The sequence below is a fragment of the Grampus griseus genome (genome assembly GCF_964374135.1).
Source record: "Grampus griseus genome assembly, chromosome: X".
NCBI classification, from domain to species: Eukaryota; Metazoa; Chordata; class Mammalia; order Artiodactyla; family Delphinidae; genus Grampus; species Grampus griseus.
The window spans coordinates 44,023,697-44,040,178 of record NC_138999.1 but is presented as its reverse complement, the minus strand read 5'-3'; positions in this window follow the sequence as shown (position 1 = coordinate 44,040,178).

Below are 16,482 nucleotides of genomic sequence, written 5' to 3'. Positions count from 1 at the left end.
AGCTGCACATACTCTTGAGAACATCATCTAGTCTCTGTTTTCCTCTCTTTCCCCCATAGCTAAGAAAGCTCTCTTCTATCTGGCCAGCTCCTATTGGACCTTTCTGTCATTTAATTCAACACCTAATGTCCAGATCTTGATCTCCAATACTATTCCCCACTAAAAGAATCAGAGGTCCTTAGAGAAATGGATGATCCCAGAGTTGGAACAGAGTAGGTACAAGATGAGCCTGGAACGTCTCATCATGCCAGAAAGTAAGGAAGTTCTGGGACTTCTCTGGTGGTCCAGTGGTAAAGAATCCTCCTTCCGATGTAGAGGACGTGTGTTCAATCCCTGGTTGGGGAACAAAGATCCCACATGCTGCAGGGCAACTAAGCCCACGCACCACAACTACTGAGCCCACACGCCTCAACTAGAGAGCCTGTGTGCCACAAACTACAGAGCCCACACGCCCTGGAGCCTGCACGCCACAGCTAGAGAAGAGAAAAACCTACACGCCACACCTAGAGAGAAGCCCGCACGCCGCAGTGAAGAGCTCGCACGCCACAACAAAAAGATCCCGCATGCCACGACGAAGATCCCGTGTGCTGCAACTAAGACCGACACAGCCAAATAAATAAATAAATATTTTAGAAAAAGAAAGTAGGGAAGTGCTCAAGAAAATAATGGGCACATATCTCAAGGACTCAGGAACCAGATATTGAAAGGGTTCCCACTGTCCAAACATAGAACAATTTGGGCACCAAAATAATTAAGAACAGTAATGAATTATAAGACATTGATGAAAAATAGGAATCCATGAGTTCATAGTGGTAACAGGAAGATAAATAAAAGGGGAGAAGGGAGGGTTCATGCTTATAGTAGAATACTGAGAATTGAGTGGTAAATGTGGAGGGAGTGCTACAGGTGGAAAAAAATCATCATTTTGCAACCATCATGGTAAAGATTTGTTCAGGCAGGGATCAATAGATACTAAATATGGGACATTTTAATGAGAAGCAGTTTATTTGCAGGCTATTAATGTGTCTTCCCACAGATGCAAGAGATAAAATATTAACTATACAATGAAATGATTGGGCAACATCTTGACACAGGTGCCACCTTGTACAATTCCCTAAGAAGGACATAGCATCACCTATGTGATATTCCTGCCTGGAATACATAACCTGAATCTAACCACAAGGAAACATCAGGCAACTAAAATGAAGGACATTACATATTTTTTAAAAGCATAGTGTGGAGAAGACGATATTCTTCAAAAATGTCAATGTCATAAAATACGTACAAAGAAATGCTGTGGAAATGTTCTAAATCAAAAGAGAGTAAAGATACAGGACAACTAAATTCAATACCTGATCCTAGACTGGATCCTATACTGACAGAAGCAAACAAAAAAAGCTATCAACAGCGGCGAGTTGCCACAACTGGAATATGGAATATCTCACATAACAAATATGGAAAGTAGATGATATTAAAGTATCATATCGATGTCAAATTTAGTGGTGATAACTGTGCTGTAGTTATGTAAGAAAGTATTGAAGTATTTATGAGGAAAAGGGCCATGATATGTGGAACATACTCTCAAATGGTTCAGAAAAAATCAACTATGACATATGTCTAGATAGATAAATAGATGGTAGATGATAGAGCAAGCAAATGATAAAGCAAATGGGCAAAATGTTGGAAATAGGTGAATCTGAGTAAAAGGTACTTGAGTCTTCTTGGTATAACTCTTATTCTTACAACTTTTCTATAACTTTGAAAACATATCCAAATAAAACATTAAAAAATAAAACATTACAGCTCATGATCCATTCCATCTTCTTTCGAAGTCTTCCCTGCTTAGTTTTGTGGGGACTCTCAGAGCTCCAGGATAGTGAAGGATGTCACCTGTGGATCTGCGTGTTTGGGCAAATATGAACGCATCCAAGTTATTTGTGGGAAATCTTCCAGGAGAAGAATAATTACTCAAAAAACATTTACTGTGTGCCAGGCACTGTGTTATATATATGCTGGGATAAAAGGTGACTAAAGTCAGCTTCTTGCCCTCAAGAAGTTCATGAATAGACACATAAGGTATGTGTCAAGTACTATAATTAGAGGAATGCACAGGTTCTAGGAGAAGCCAGAAGAGAGATCGCTTATTCAGCTGGGGGCGGGGATCAGAGTTAGCATAGGAATGTGGAGAGGTCAGGGAACTTTTCCCAGAGAAGATTCTTGAGTTAAGCCTTAAAGGGTTTAGCCTGTGGACAATGAGAAGGAGGGAAGTACATTCTTGGCACACAGAAAGGAATGAAAGAGGTAGGGTAGTAGTTAAGAACAGAGACTCTGGAACCAAAGTGCCTGGGCTCAAATCCCGAATCTGCCACTTATTAACTGCATGACCTTGGGTAAATTAGTTAGCCTCTCTTTCTCAGTTTCTTCATCTGTCACACGGGGATAATGACATTATCTACCACAAAGGATAGTTGCCAATGATTAAATTTTAAGAGATGATACGTCTGGGCCACAACCTGGCACATAATAGGTGCCCAATAAATATGAGTTCAGTTTATATCCCTTTCAGGAAACTAGAAAGTTTCAGTCAGTAGACTGCAGAGTTCATGTCAGGGAAGGTGGGGAAAAAGGAGGAAGGATGTGATGCCAAGCTAAGAAATTCATAATTTAGCCTAAAGACAATGGAAAGTTATTGAAGAGTCTTAATAACTTGATCTAATCTGTGGTTTAGAAAGGTCCTTCTGGCTTGGAGAATGAAGCAGGGTAAGAATGGAGGTAAGAAAGCCAGTGAAAAGGTCATTGCATCAGTTCAGATGACAGGAGATGAGAATCTCGGGTAGTGTAGTGAGACAGCGTTATTGAGGAGGGAACATTCAAGAGACACCATGGGAGTAGAAGTCAAGGTTAACTCCCAGGTGCCTGATTGAACACCAGGATGGATAACAGCTCCATCCTCTGTGATAGAGAAGAGAGAAAGAGAGCAAGTTTTGGGAGGTAGGGGACAAAGACGATGAGTTCACTTTTCGCCACAGTAAGCTTGAAGGGTCTGTGGGACATCCAAGTGGAGAAATCTAATCAAAGGTAAGATATAAAGGCTGGGATTCACTATCACTTAAGACTAGCAAAGCAAATTCTACCCTTTTCTACCTGTGTGGGCTTGAACTAGCTATATGTCTTTGCTGAGCCACCCTTTCCTCCATTATAAAATGACTGTAATGATTAAACTGCCCTATTATAAGTGAAAAGCAGTCTATTGAATTATAAAGTATGATACAAATGCCAGATATTTTTCTTTGGGGGAGAGCTAACACACAGAAAAAAAAAACTTACTTTTTAGATCATCTTTTAGGAAACTTTTCCCTTCTGGGGCAATAAAAAGAGTTTCAAGAAAATATAGGAACAGCCCTGTCTATCCTAAGCCTGGGTTTTTTCTCCCCTCCTAATTTATCTAGACTAAAAATGGGCTGGAAATTTGAAAATAAGTCTTCAATGGGCTGGAAGGAACCAAAGTTGAAATGAGGGACTACAGAGGCCAAAACTTGAGATAGAATTCAAGCATTCTGGGGCTAATGTCATCTGTATTGAGATCTGGCCAACTTCCAGGCACAACGGCAACATCCCAGACCCTGACTAGAGACAGCCTTGCAAGGCCTTTTGCAAAGAGCTTGGTTCTCATCTACCCTTATGGTGGTAGGTGTGGTTTGGAACTACAGGGGCCACACAACAAGTACCCTAATTCTCTGTACCACAAACTAAATTTTGTCTGCAAATCCTTAGGGACTTGTCTGCCAAAATGTACCCTTGGTTCAATGGCCTTGCCTCCTAATTTTCCTATGGAAGTCCTCATAAGCCCTCAGATTCTTTTAGAACAGAAGATATAATATTAGCTATTCAGGCTGTAAAACTGACTTCATTTGTAGAATGTGGGAGTATACAGTCTTTCTCTGGGAAGAGAGTATACAGTCTTTCTATTAAGTTCAGCTTGTTCACTTATTAATAGGTATTTTATTGGGCTGGTATTTTTGTTGCATCCCCAGACCTTGTGGCCCTGATCTTTGAGTCAATCATCTTTGAATCTATAGGCCCAGTAAACATACCAATTTCTCAAAATCTCTGTTATTCTCTGTGTGGGATAATGAGAAACTTTATTTTCCTCACCTTTAAAATAGAAACATTAATACTTACCTTGCAGGGTTGTTGTGGCTACTAAATGAGATTATACATTGAAAATGCCTACCCTCCACATTCATTCAAAAATATTTACTGAGAACCTACTATATGCCAGACACTGCTATATGCACTGAGGATAAAGCGATGAACAAAGACAAACATTACTGGCCTCATGGAGATTATATTATAGTGAAGGAAGTCTAACAAACAATTAAGTAAAATATATAATATGACAGATTGTGATAAGAGCTATGAATAAAAATAAGACAGGATAGAGGGCTAGTGGGTGCCAGACAGAGTTGGAGATCGTCACACACAGAAGGTACTTCATCACACACAGAAGGTACTTCATAAATGGTAGATATTTCTAAGTCTCTTTGGTCTCTATACCTCAAGCATTACTTGCATACAGAACCTAAGTGCCTGCAACAGCTCAAAGACACAGATCAAAACCTAACTATGGACCAGGGACTCGCTAGATTTTTGGGGTATAAAGATGAACAAGGCATGATCCACAGCCACACAGATCATTTCAATATACTATAGTAAGTGACTAGACATGGAGCGAGAGGGACAAAGGGTAGAGGAGAGTCAATTAGCACAGTCAAGGGTCAGGAGAGGCTTTCTGGAGATGTTGATGCCTAGGCTGAGACTTAAAGGTTGAGAGGAAAGGAATTTAAAAGGGTGAACTTGGTGGAAGAAATGACACCAGCAAAAGTCATGAGGCCCATGGACTAGTGAGATGAATAAGAAGGAGCTACACTGAAGTTCAGAGGATAGAGAGTGAAAGGAGATGAAACCAGAGAAGTAGGTACAAGTCAGGCAGACATGGAGAGTCAAGTCACAGACATCACTCAGAGGACAATTATGGAACAACCGGAAGTTCTTGGGTAGAGAAATGATATGGTCAGATTTGCATGTTAGTGAGATTATTTTGTAGAAAAAAAAAGAAAGTAGAAGAAAAGGGATCATGTTGCCTGCAGTTTGTAAGCTAGATTACAAGGAAGTCAAAACTAAAGGCAGAGAATCCAGATAGGACACTACTAGAATAGCCCATGTTGGAGAGGATGAGAGCTTGAATTGCAGGAGACAGAGAGGAAATGATGGATTTCAAAAATACTTAGGAAGGCCTTAGTGGCTGATTCAATTAAAAATGAAAAATCAAGGTGTCTCCCAAGTTTCTGGCTTGGGTCGATGGTGGTGCTCTGATGGGAAGTACAGAATGAAGGATGGATTCCCTGGGAAAAGATGATGAATTCTGTTTTGGATCCTCCAAACCTTATTCAATAGCTTATTTTCAAAAGATACTCTTTTGGGACCTGGTATACTTTAAGGTTTTGTAGTCAGGCATAGCTGGGTCCAGAATATAATATGGGAGTAATAATAAAAATTTACCTCGTAGCATGATAAGGAAGACAAAATGATATAATGCATATGAATTGCTTAGCACAATGCTGACACATAGTATAGATTTGATACTAGCTATTATTATCAGCCTCTTTCTTTTCTGGGCTCAGATCCCACCTCCCACTTCTACTCAACTCCGCTAAGTTTGCTTTTAAGGTTTTCTAGCTGACTTGCCTCTGACCTCTTAGCATACTCCTTTGGGGACTACCCCATGAATTTCTACAATCTGCATTAATCATCCTGTTTACTTTCTAGTTTCTTCATGGTTTTGAAAAGAGCTTCGTCTTTATTCTGCACATGTTTTCCCTGCTGAGTCACCATCTCAGGTTCCCCTTGACCTTCAGATTCATACTGCTTGCTTAGAAGGAATTTTTAACAGGTATGTCTCTCCAGGCACCAATCTACTTGTTATCAGCATGAGCATTAAATGACCCCTTTATCATCTAAATAATTTTGTTACTAGATGAGACTACCCAGTGCAGCAATTTTTCTGACAGCTACCATACATTTAACACCTATTAGGCAAGGAGCTTGAAATTTATTCTCCCATTTCATCTCTATGAACCTTCTGAGGTAGGTGCTAGTACTATTCCAATTTTGTAGCCAGAAACTAAGATTTATTTAGCATTTACATGATACCTGGTACAGTGCTAAGCACTTTGCATATGTTAACATATTTAATTCTCACACCATCCCAAAATGTAAGTACCATTATTAGCCCCATTATTCAAATGAACAAACTAAGCCAAAGACAAGTTAAAGTAACACACTTAGGGCCACACAGCTGATAGTGGCAGCTTGGGGATGGAAATATGAATGTGTTTGCTCCTGTGCCCTGCTGCATGCCACAATGGGACAAGAAAAGGAAGGGCTGGGGAGTGGGAGCCAGACTGAGTATGCATATCTGATAGGATGAGTAAGTATGGCTACTGTATATCTTTGTATTGAAAGACAAAATTAAGTCTTTTTCTTAGTTGGCTTTACTTGTAAGGTGATGATTAGGAAATGGAGTTAAGGGGGCTGGCGTTTGAAATTCCTTCTCCAACTCCTTCACACTCCTCACCTCCTACTCAAACACACATTAAAACTTCTAAAGTCAATAATCAAAGACATCGAAGTGGAGAGGAAGAGACTATCATTTGACCCACTGTCCTAATGCAATAATTTTCATTTTCTATAGTCCTTTCTAGGTTGTGTCCATATAAAGACAGTTTGACCTGGTTGTAACTATTTTGTATTTTGCTTTATTCATTTAATATTATAAAATGAACCTTTTATCTTTCCTATTTCATTTACTGACAGGTCCTAATATACATCAAGTTGTTCAACATTAACATTATTTCCAGTTTCTCATTAGTAAAAATTATACTGCATTGACAATCTTTGTGCCTATAGGCTTGTGTTTTCCTTCTGCTGAAGTCTGTCCTTAGGATAGAGTCCCCAGGGGGATTGCAATGTCAAAGGCCAAGAACATAATTATGGCTCTTAATGCAAATTACCAAATTGCTTTCCCAAAGGATCAGACCTATTTGCATTGCAGTTGTGAGAGTGCAAGCTTGTCATTGGTGGATGGAGTTTTTTATTTGCTATTTTTCTTTCCATGTTTTTAGTTGAGTCTTAAACTTTATTGTTTCAATGATTACGTATATACTCAAAATAGTGGGAAGGTGACAGGAAAATAAAAATTACCAATGAGGAATGAAACAACTGGCCACAATTTAATATCCCTTTCAGATGTATTTGTGTCCATGAGGATCTGCTAGCAGGCTGGTGTTTCAGTCATTTTCAGATCCATTTTTTCCATAATGAGATGACAGGTAGAAATATGGCCAACCTGGCAGGAGCCCCAGTGGGAAGGTTAGATGGAGAGTGGGAGGGACATCAGCCAGTGTTGAGGGACCTGGTGAGTGGCACATGTAACCAGGACACAAGAAGGCAGAATCACAGTTTAAGGATGAAGTAAAAATCATCATTGGCATCAAAGTTCCCTCCATTGTGTAATTAACGTGGTAGTGCCTCCCTCATACGGAAACTCATTTGTAGTCATACTAGTTAGAATCAAGAAGCAGTGCTGGCAACAAAGAAGGAAGGTCCAGACCAGCTGCCCCTAGGAACAATGCAGAGACAGAATGATAACAACTCTTATTCAGAGCTCCTTCCTTGTGTTCAGTATTGTATGAAATGCTTCCCCCAGCTTATCTCTAATCATCATAACAACCCTATGAGGTGGGGACAATTAAGCTGATTTTACTGATGAGGAATCTGAGGCTCAGAGAGGTTGAGTTGGCAGCCAGCATGAAGAGGTAGTTAATAGCATGATTTCTAGAGTAAGAGTGTCTAGGTCGGAATCCTGGCTTCCCCATTTACTAGTTATGTGATCTTAGACACATTACTTAACTTCTCTGCCCTTCAGTTTCTTCTACTTGTAGAAGAAGATAATAATAGAAGAACCTACCTTGTTTGCAAGGATTGAAGTAAACGATATATGCAAAGTGCTTTGAACGGTGATTGGCACATAGTAAGCACCCAAAAAGTCTGAACTGTGATCATTATTATTACCCAAGATTACCCATATTATTACCCAGTAAAGAGGAGAGCTTGGATTCTGGCCCAGATTTGCTGGCCTCCAAATGGCATCCTCTCTTCATTAAATCAAAGAGCCCACTTAGAACTAGTGTATGTTGTTAGCAAATCCTGTTTAGCCACCCAAATTATTTGCTTGCACTCTGATTCTCCTAGAAGCCACATGAGGTGGCAATGCAGGGATTTGAGTCATCTCCTAGCTCTTGTGGAACAACACCTCTTCCCCAAGGGAAAAGACCACTTCTTCCTTCTCTGTATCTATGAGGCTTGGACTAGTGGCTCATTAGGAAATGGTAATTTCCCACTAAGAGAGCCAAGGTCCTAGGTTTTATGTCCAAATACAACTCTGCCAGGGCTAAAACAAGCTTCCATTCTGTTCTGTTGTCTTTTTTTGAAAACCCAGAAGTTGTATTCAGGCTCAATTTTAAATCCTTAACCCAAGGGCCTTGCCTCAGGCCAAGTATAATGGTTAAAGTGAAATTTAAGTAGAGAGGAGCTTCTGTGAATAGCTAATCATAAGAGTTAACACTTATTAAGGACTTTAAAATGTTCTAGGTACTATTCTCAGTTCTTTACCACTTCTGTATTTAATCCTCACAACAACCCTGTATGGTAGGTACTATTCTCACTTGACAGAAGAAGAAACTAGACACAGTGGTTAAGTAAACTGGCAGAAGGTCACTTAACTAGTAAATACAAGTGCTAAGATTTTAATCTAGGGCCCTAGAGCCCACACCTACAATCACTATACACTACTGACTCTCATTAATGGTAAAGGGCTAATTAATAGGCAGAGGCTAATCTTAGTCTCTAGCATAGTGCCTGACACAGAGAAGGCATTTATTACATAATTTTAAATGAACCATTCATTATTTATATCTACTTACCATGCAACCTAGTAATAATTGTGCATTTAATTAGATAGTCATGTTATTAATTTGTCTAATTAGCAAATTAAACTATGTGCCTGGATTAGCCTTCAGTATGGCTCCATGTAATTTAATCATCCATTCAAAATGCACAGCAAAGTCATTCATCCTTCACTGGTTGAGAATACCTACTAGAAGGCAAGTCCCCATACTGTCTCCTGGGATACAGAGATAAATAGACATAGGAACTCACAGTCTAGTGCAGGAGACAGACATATATGCAAATACAAATGATACCATCTGATCAGAAGCATTGAAATGGAGAGGAACATGGGAGGACAGAAGAGGAAAACTAAGTGTGAACATATAGTGCTTTTGCTGTCCAACATGTCTTCTTCTGGTAACATATCTCATCTCACTTAGATGGGTATATCACCCAACTCTGGTGTGATGATTAATTTTAAATGTCAGTTTGACTGGGCTGAGGGATGCCCAGATAGCTGTTAAAACATTATTTCTGGATATGTCTGTGAGTGTGTCTCTGGAAGACATTATCATTTGAATCAGTAGACTGAATAAAGATCACCGTCACCAATCTGTTGAGGGCCTGAATGGAACAAAAAGGCAGAGGAAGAGCAAATTTGCTGTTTGCTTGATCTGGAGTATCCTGTCCTTGGATATTGGCACTCCTGGTTCTTAGACCATCAAAGTCAGACTGAATCATACCGCCAGCTTTCCTGGTTCTCCAGCTTGCAGGTGGCAGATCAGGGAACTTCTCAGCCTCCCTAATTGCATGATTCCTATAGTAAACAAACAAATGAACAAACAATTGGTTCTGTTTCTCTGGAGAGCCCTGATTAATACATCTGGTCATTGTTATTAGTTTGGGGATAGACTCAATGCAGAAGCTTTTGCTGGGACTATTGAGAAAGTGGGTCTGTGTTTCTACTGGGGTTGCTGAGTGGTAAGATGCAAATCTCTAGCTCTTCGTGGCTATCTTGGCCACCATGCAGAGAGAGCCTGCTTGAGAAGTGAATCAACATAGAAGAGGTCAGAGCCAAGAGATAGAAACAAATTGCAGATAACATCATTTGAGCACCTGGATCTAGCTATGCCTAAAATTACCTCTGTGCTTTTCTATTAGTATCAATAACCCCTTTCTTTTGGCTAAAGCTTATTTGTGCTGTATTTCTGTCACTTTCAAGCAAAAGAGTCGTGATTTATACAAACGTCTAGCTAGATTCTGTGTGTGTGTGCACAGGCCAGCGTATGCACACATATACACTGGTGTGTTGGTTAGTTAGGGAAGGCTTCCTGGAAGAAGTATGGCCTGAGCTAAATCTTATGTTGGTAGGAGTTACCTAAAGCAAAGGGAAATGTATTCAAGGCAGAGAGACAGCATGAGGTGGGGTGGGAGTAAAGAGTTTGGTGTGGTCGGAGGGTAAAGTGAGAGTCAGAGGACGAAGAGACAAAGGTAGAGAGCAAGGCAGGGGACAATTTTTGGAGCATTTGGAATGTCGTGTTAAGGAGATGGCAACTTGTATTTCTTATATGCCTTTTCTACAGCCTAGCCAAATTTTTACATTGCTTCTCTTTGTAATTTTTCTCCAGTAACATGTACCAACAAATAGTATGAAAGTAGAAAGCTCTCTAGGCTTGGAGTTTGGTCAATCTCAGGATCCACTGTGGATTCTGAATCACTAGAGGAGCCTCTTTGTGATGTCCTATTTGTTGGCTGCTCTAGGGGAGGCAATCTTTATCTTCCACTCCGTGATTAAGAGATATATCAAGACATCAACCAGAATGTTCTTTCCATATGACAAAAAATGCCTTTGGTCTTCCAGGCTCAGCATCACGTGTTCAGTGATGACTGAGCATCAACCATGTCCATGCCCTGTGCTAGACTTTGGGGAGCATATTGAAGAATCAGACATGGTTCCTGCCCTCAAAGAATATCCAGCCCAAGGGAGGAAACAATTACAATAAAATATGATCAGGGCCACAGTAGAGTAATATAAAGGGGGCAGTGGGTATATCAAGAAAGAATACCTTACAGGTATCGAGGAAGGTTTCTTCTACCAGTGTGATCTTTGAACTGACTTGAAGAAGGAGTAGGGGTTTGCCAGATGGACAAGGATAAAGTGGAGGGTATTCTAGGCAGGAAGAAAAGTCTGTGAAAAGGCCTAGAGGTACAAGAGAACAGATTGTGCTTAGGGTGACTGCCCCTAATTTGGTATATCTGGAGATCCAAGTGTGTGTTGTAGGGGGAGGTTGGAAGAGGGTTGTGGGTGGCAGGGGGAATAGTACTATGTAAGCAGGAGTCACAAAATAAGGATCTTAGTCAAGGGACTTAGATTTCATTCAGTAAACAATGGGGAACCACTGAGAAAAAAATTGAACAGAGGAGTGACATACAGTTTGTGTTTTAGAAAGAGCATGCTGGCTACAAAGCGCTGCAAAGTGGAGAATGGATTTGTGCCATCAGGAAGCCCAGTTAGGAATCTGTTCCAATGGTCTAGGTGTGAGATGATGATGAAGTGGTGGTGGGCAGGGAGAGAAATGGATGGATTTGAGAACTATTTTAGGACTGTAAATGACAGACCTTGGTGGCTGAGTGGATGTCAGCAGTTGGGAAGAAAAAGGGAGAAGTTAAGTATGATATCCAGATTTCTGAAGTTTAATCTGAAATTAAAACACTGAAAGAAAGAAAAAAGAAATAAAATGAATAATAATAATAAAAACACTGAAAGAAAAAACACTGAAAGTGCCCTAGATATTAAAACATCAAGTAATAGTCAGGTGCCTGACAGTTATTCCAGAATTTAGGAACCTCTTTCTTTAGCAATCTGAGCTGCCAGACTCTCAGAGAAAGGAGCCAGGCATTCCCAAATTTGAACATGAGGCCTTATGTGTGGCTTTGTTCATGTATCTCTATGGGTGAAGGGGTGGATGTATACACATCTAGGCACACGTACACATGCCTGGGACCACCTCCCCAAAGAAAATATTTGGAGGAAATCATATTTTTCTGAAGTCCATCTGACACTCCTGGACAAAGGCAACAGTTTATTCTTTCCTCTTTGGGCTAGGTCATTCTAGATTCAAGCCAAAGCAAAACGGTTTCCTCTTTAGCCAGTATTTCATAGATAGGATTCATTTCTACTTACCCTAGAGTAAAAGTAAACTATCAAAGAGAAAAAGGATATCTATATCTATATTTTGACTGTCATCTGTGTACTTCTCCAGAGCTTCATCAAAACCATAGTGGGGACTTTATTTTGCTCAAATGCTCAGTGCGTTGGTGTACCTTCTCTGTCACTTCTCTGCAGGGAAAAATGATGGAAACTTTCTGAAAGTAAAAGGGCTGGATTTTGTGTGTATATGAACATGTGATTTTTTTCTTTCCATGGCTGAAGTAATTGAGGTAAGAGTTTAATATGCACCAAAATTTTATTTTATTAATGACTAAGGAGTGATGAATGACCCGCAGAAAACAGAATTTGAGAAGTAGAATGGACTGGCTAACACACAGCTCAAAGAAAGGGGTGGCCCCTGTCCAAGCTGGGTACCATAAGAGGCCATCGTCAAGCCCACATTTTGGATCTCAGCAATTCATCTGATTTTCACATCCTTGATATGGAGTCAATCCCTGGCTGAAACTCCTGTAGAGCAATGGTAAACATTCATCACAGCCCAGCTGAACCTGTACCAGATGACTTATTTCCCCAAGGGCAAATTGAAGGTTTCCAGTTGGGCTGACATTAGTGTGAGCTTAGCACACAAACAAACCAACTCCTGCTCCAACAAGCCTTCCCGGAGAACACCAACCACAACAGATGGCAGCCTCTTGCACACACACACACACACACACACACACACACACAAAAGCTGTCTAGATTTGTCTACTAAGGAAGGAAGAAGTTCTAAATCTATAGTCTCAAACATAATACCAAACCAAGATCCTGAGATTCCATGAGACAATTGGTGTTTTTCTGAGTGGATAAAAGCATGGGTTGACCCAAATGGCAATAGAAGGAAGGATTCTTTATAAAGTTACCTAAGGAGAAACTGAAACTCCATATTTCTTCAGCAGCATGTACTTATGATTTATTTAACAAAAGTACTGTCCCAGATACAGTATTTTGTATGCTAATGTTATACTAGCTTTAATTCAAAAGAAACAGGCCTCTATCCGTAATGTCTTTCCCTAGCCCCAGGCAAAATTCCCCAGGAATGAGACTCTTTAGTAGGTTAGTCTACTTAGATTTGTCCTTTTTTGCAACCCTCACCTCCCACCTCCCCCCAACAACACACACGCCTTTAGGTGTATACTAGGTGGGGGGGAGGAGCTTGCTATTATTTTCTTGTAATCTGTATATGAAAAATACCTGCCACACTAGACTTTTTTTCCCTCTCCACTGATAATTATCATTGCCCCAGATCTCTCCTCTGTGAGAAACATTCAGAAGAGCCAGGGTAATTGTTGGGCAGGGTGGGGATAAATGGAGAAACAAGGGCCTTAGAAATCCAAGTAGAATAGTCCAATAGATCCAATTGATGAGATTAAAAATGAACACTTGGGCTTCCCTGGTGGCGCAGTGGTTGAGAGTCCGCCTGCCGATGCAGGGGACACGGGTTCGTGCCCCAGTCTGGGAAGATCCCACATGCCACGGAGCGGCTGGGCCCGTGAGCCATGGCCGCTGAGCTTGCACGTCCGGAGCCTGTGCTCCGCAACGGGAGAGGCCACAACAGTGAGAGGCCCGCGTACCGCAAAAAAAACAAAAACAAAAAACAAACCCCACTTTTTGATATCATTTATGACATAATCTGTTTCATTAAAAAATGCTTTGGGTCCCCCTTTGCCTATGAGTCAACTGGCTCAGGAATATTCTGGGTCCATCAATACTTGATTTTCCAAGAAAGCACGGAGGGATGATTAGTAAAGCAATGAATCTATTCTGTCTTTGGGTTCACCTGTAAAATGGTGACTCTAATTCTGACTCTTACCTTATTTTTCCCAAGGGAGTGAGTGATGAAATTAAGAAGATGACTTGAGTATCTTAGAAGTATGTGCCATAGTACACAAGGTAACAATCACAAAACACAGGTTAGATTTCTCTAATAGGATCATTTGCCTATGACAAATGAGAACTTCCCTAGTCTCTAAATAATCTTCAAACAATCTGTGAGGCAGCACAGAAAGGGTTTCTGAAATAGTGACTGCTAGCACACAGACAGGAAGTAGGAAGTCTGTGACCCCAGAATGGAAGGAAAGGGAAAGAAATGGAACTAAGCAGTCTTTTGAGGTAGAGCCTGCTTCTAAGGGAGAAGGTAGAGCCTGCTTCAAGAATCAGTATGATCACTGTGGGAAGATGGCCCTCAAAGCTAAGTTCAAGGAACACATCTTCATTCTGTCTCCCTCTCTCTCCCACACATACTCAGATCAACCTCCCTTGAGGACTGCATGGAGCTTGGGCCTAACACCCACGTACACTTCCTGTTATACAGATGTACAGACACAGAGGCACCTAGGCAATCAGAGCTCCATTCAGAAACAGGCCCATATAGACATTCAGAAGACAATATGGAATAGAAAGCGGACAGAGGACACACAAATTGCACAAAATGTGTTGGGTAGATATATTTGGGCGGTAGTGGTGAACATTAATACTCTCACCTACACACAAGTTCAGAACCAGTTGAGAAACATGGAAAGCAGAGAGGCAGAGTTTTAAAATATCTGTTTATTACTGTTAAAATCTGGATTGGAGAAAAAAGAATATGTAGATGTCCATAATAGGCTTCTTAATAGCCTCCCCACTTAGCTAGACAGAATTGCCAACTCACCCAAAGGTGGGGAAAGAGGCCAAGACAGTTATTCTAACAGAAGTACTCCCAAATGGAAACATGAAGAGAGCAGAATGGAGCATTCCAAACTCTTCCCTCCTCTGCAAAAGAGGAGAATATGACAGAGACATGATTAATAAAGTCATCGCAGGATGCTTCTGCAGCCTCCCTGACTTGAAATCCTGGTTTTACCATTTCCTGACTTAGTTTCCTCACTTGGAAAACAGTTACTAATACCTACTTTGCAGGGTCATTGTAATCATTGCCAATAATACATGAAAAATGTGTTGCATGGTGCCTAGCATTTAGCAATTGTCCTCTGAATGTAGGGCAAATTAAGCCCACTGAATGAATACTAAATTTTCTGCTGAAACATTGTTTCAGTAAATATGTAAGCCCTTTAAAAGAACTGTTATGGCCATACTACACAAAGTGATCTACAGATCAAGTGCAATCCCAATCAAAATTCCCATGGTATTTTTCAAAGAAATAGAAAAAAAATCCTAAAATTTGTATGGAACCACAAAAGACCCCAAATAGCTACAGCGATCTTGGGAAAGAAGAACAAAGCTAGAAACGTTACAGTCCCTGATTTTGAAATATATTAGAAAGCTATAGTAATCAAAAACAACAGGATATTGGCATAAAAAAACAGACATATAAACCAGTGGAACAGAATAGACAGCCCAGAAATAACCCCCCGCACAGACATTCAGCTAATATTTGACAAGGGAGCCAAGAACATCCAATGGGCACAGGGTAGTTTCTTCAACAAATGATCTTGAGAAGAATGGATATTCACATGCAAAAGAATGAAACTGGACCCCTATCTTACCATTCACAAAAATTAACTCAAAATGGAATAAAGACTTAAATATAAGACTGGAAATTGTAAAACTCAGAGAAGAAAACATAGGGGGAAATCTTTGTGACGTTGGTCTCGGCAACAATTTCTTGGATATGACACCAAAAGCATAGGAAACAAGCATAAGTATATGGGACTACATCAAAATTAAAAGCTTCTGCACAGAAAACACAAAACCTAACAAAACAAACAGTAGATAAGGCAACCTATAGAATGGGAGAAAATATTTGCAAACCATATATCTGATAAGGAGTTAATATTTAAAATCTATAAGGAACTCATATAACTCAACAGCAAAAAAGAGAAAGAAAAAAAGAAAAAGCAAATAACTTGATTAAAAAATGGGCAAAGGATTTGAATGGACTTTTTTCCAAAGAATACATACAAATGTCCAACAGGTATATGAAAAGATGCACAACTCACTAATCATAAGGGAAATGCAATGTCTATCACATCATACCTGTTTGGGATGGCCATTATTTTAAAAAAACAGAAATTCATATTAACCATTGCTGGCAAGGGGGTTGAAAAATTGGAATCCTTGTGCATTATTGATGACAATGTAAAACGGTGCAGCCAGCATGGAAAACAGTACAGAGGTTCTTCAAAAAATTAAAAATAGAACAACCATATGATTTAGAAATCTCACAACTGGGTATTTATCCAGAAGAATTTAAATCAGGATCTTGAAGAGATATTTGCACTCCCAAGTTTATTGCATCATTATTCGCAAGAGCCAAGAGG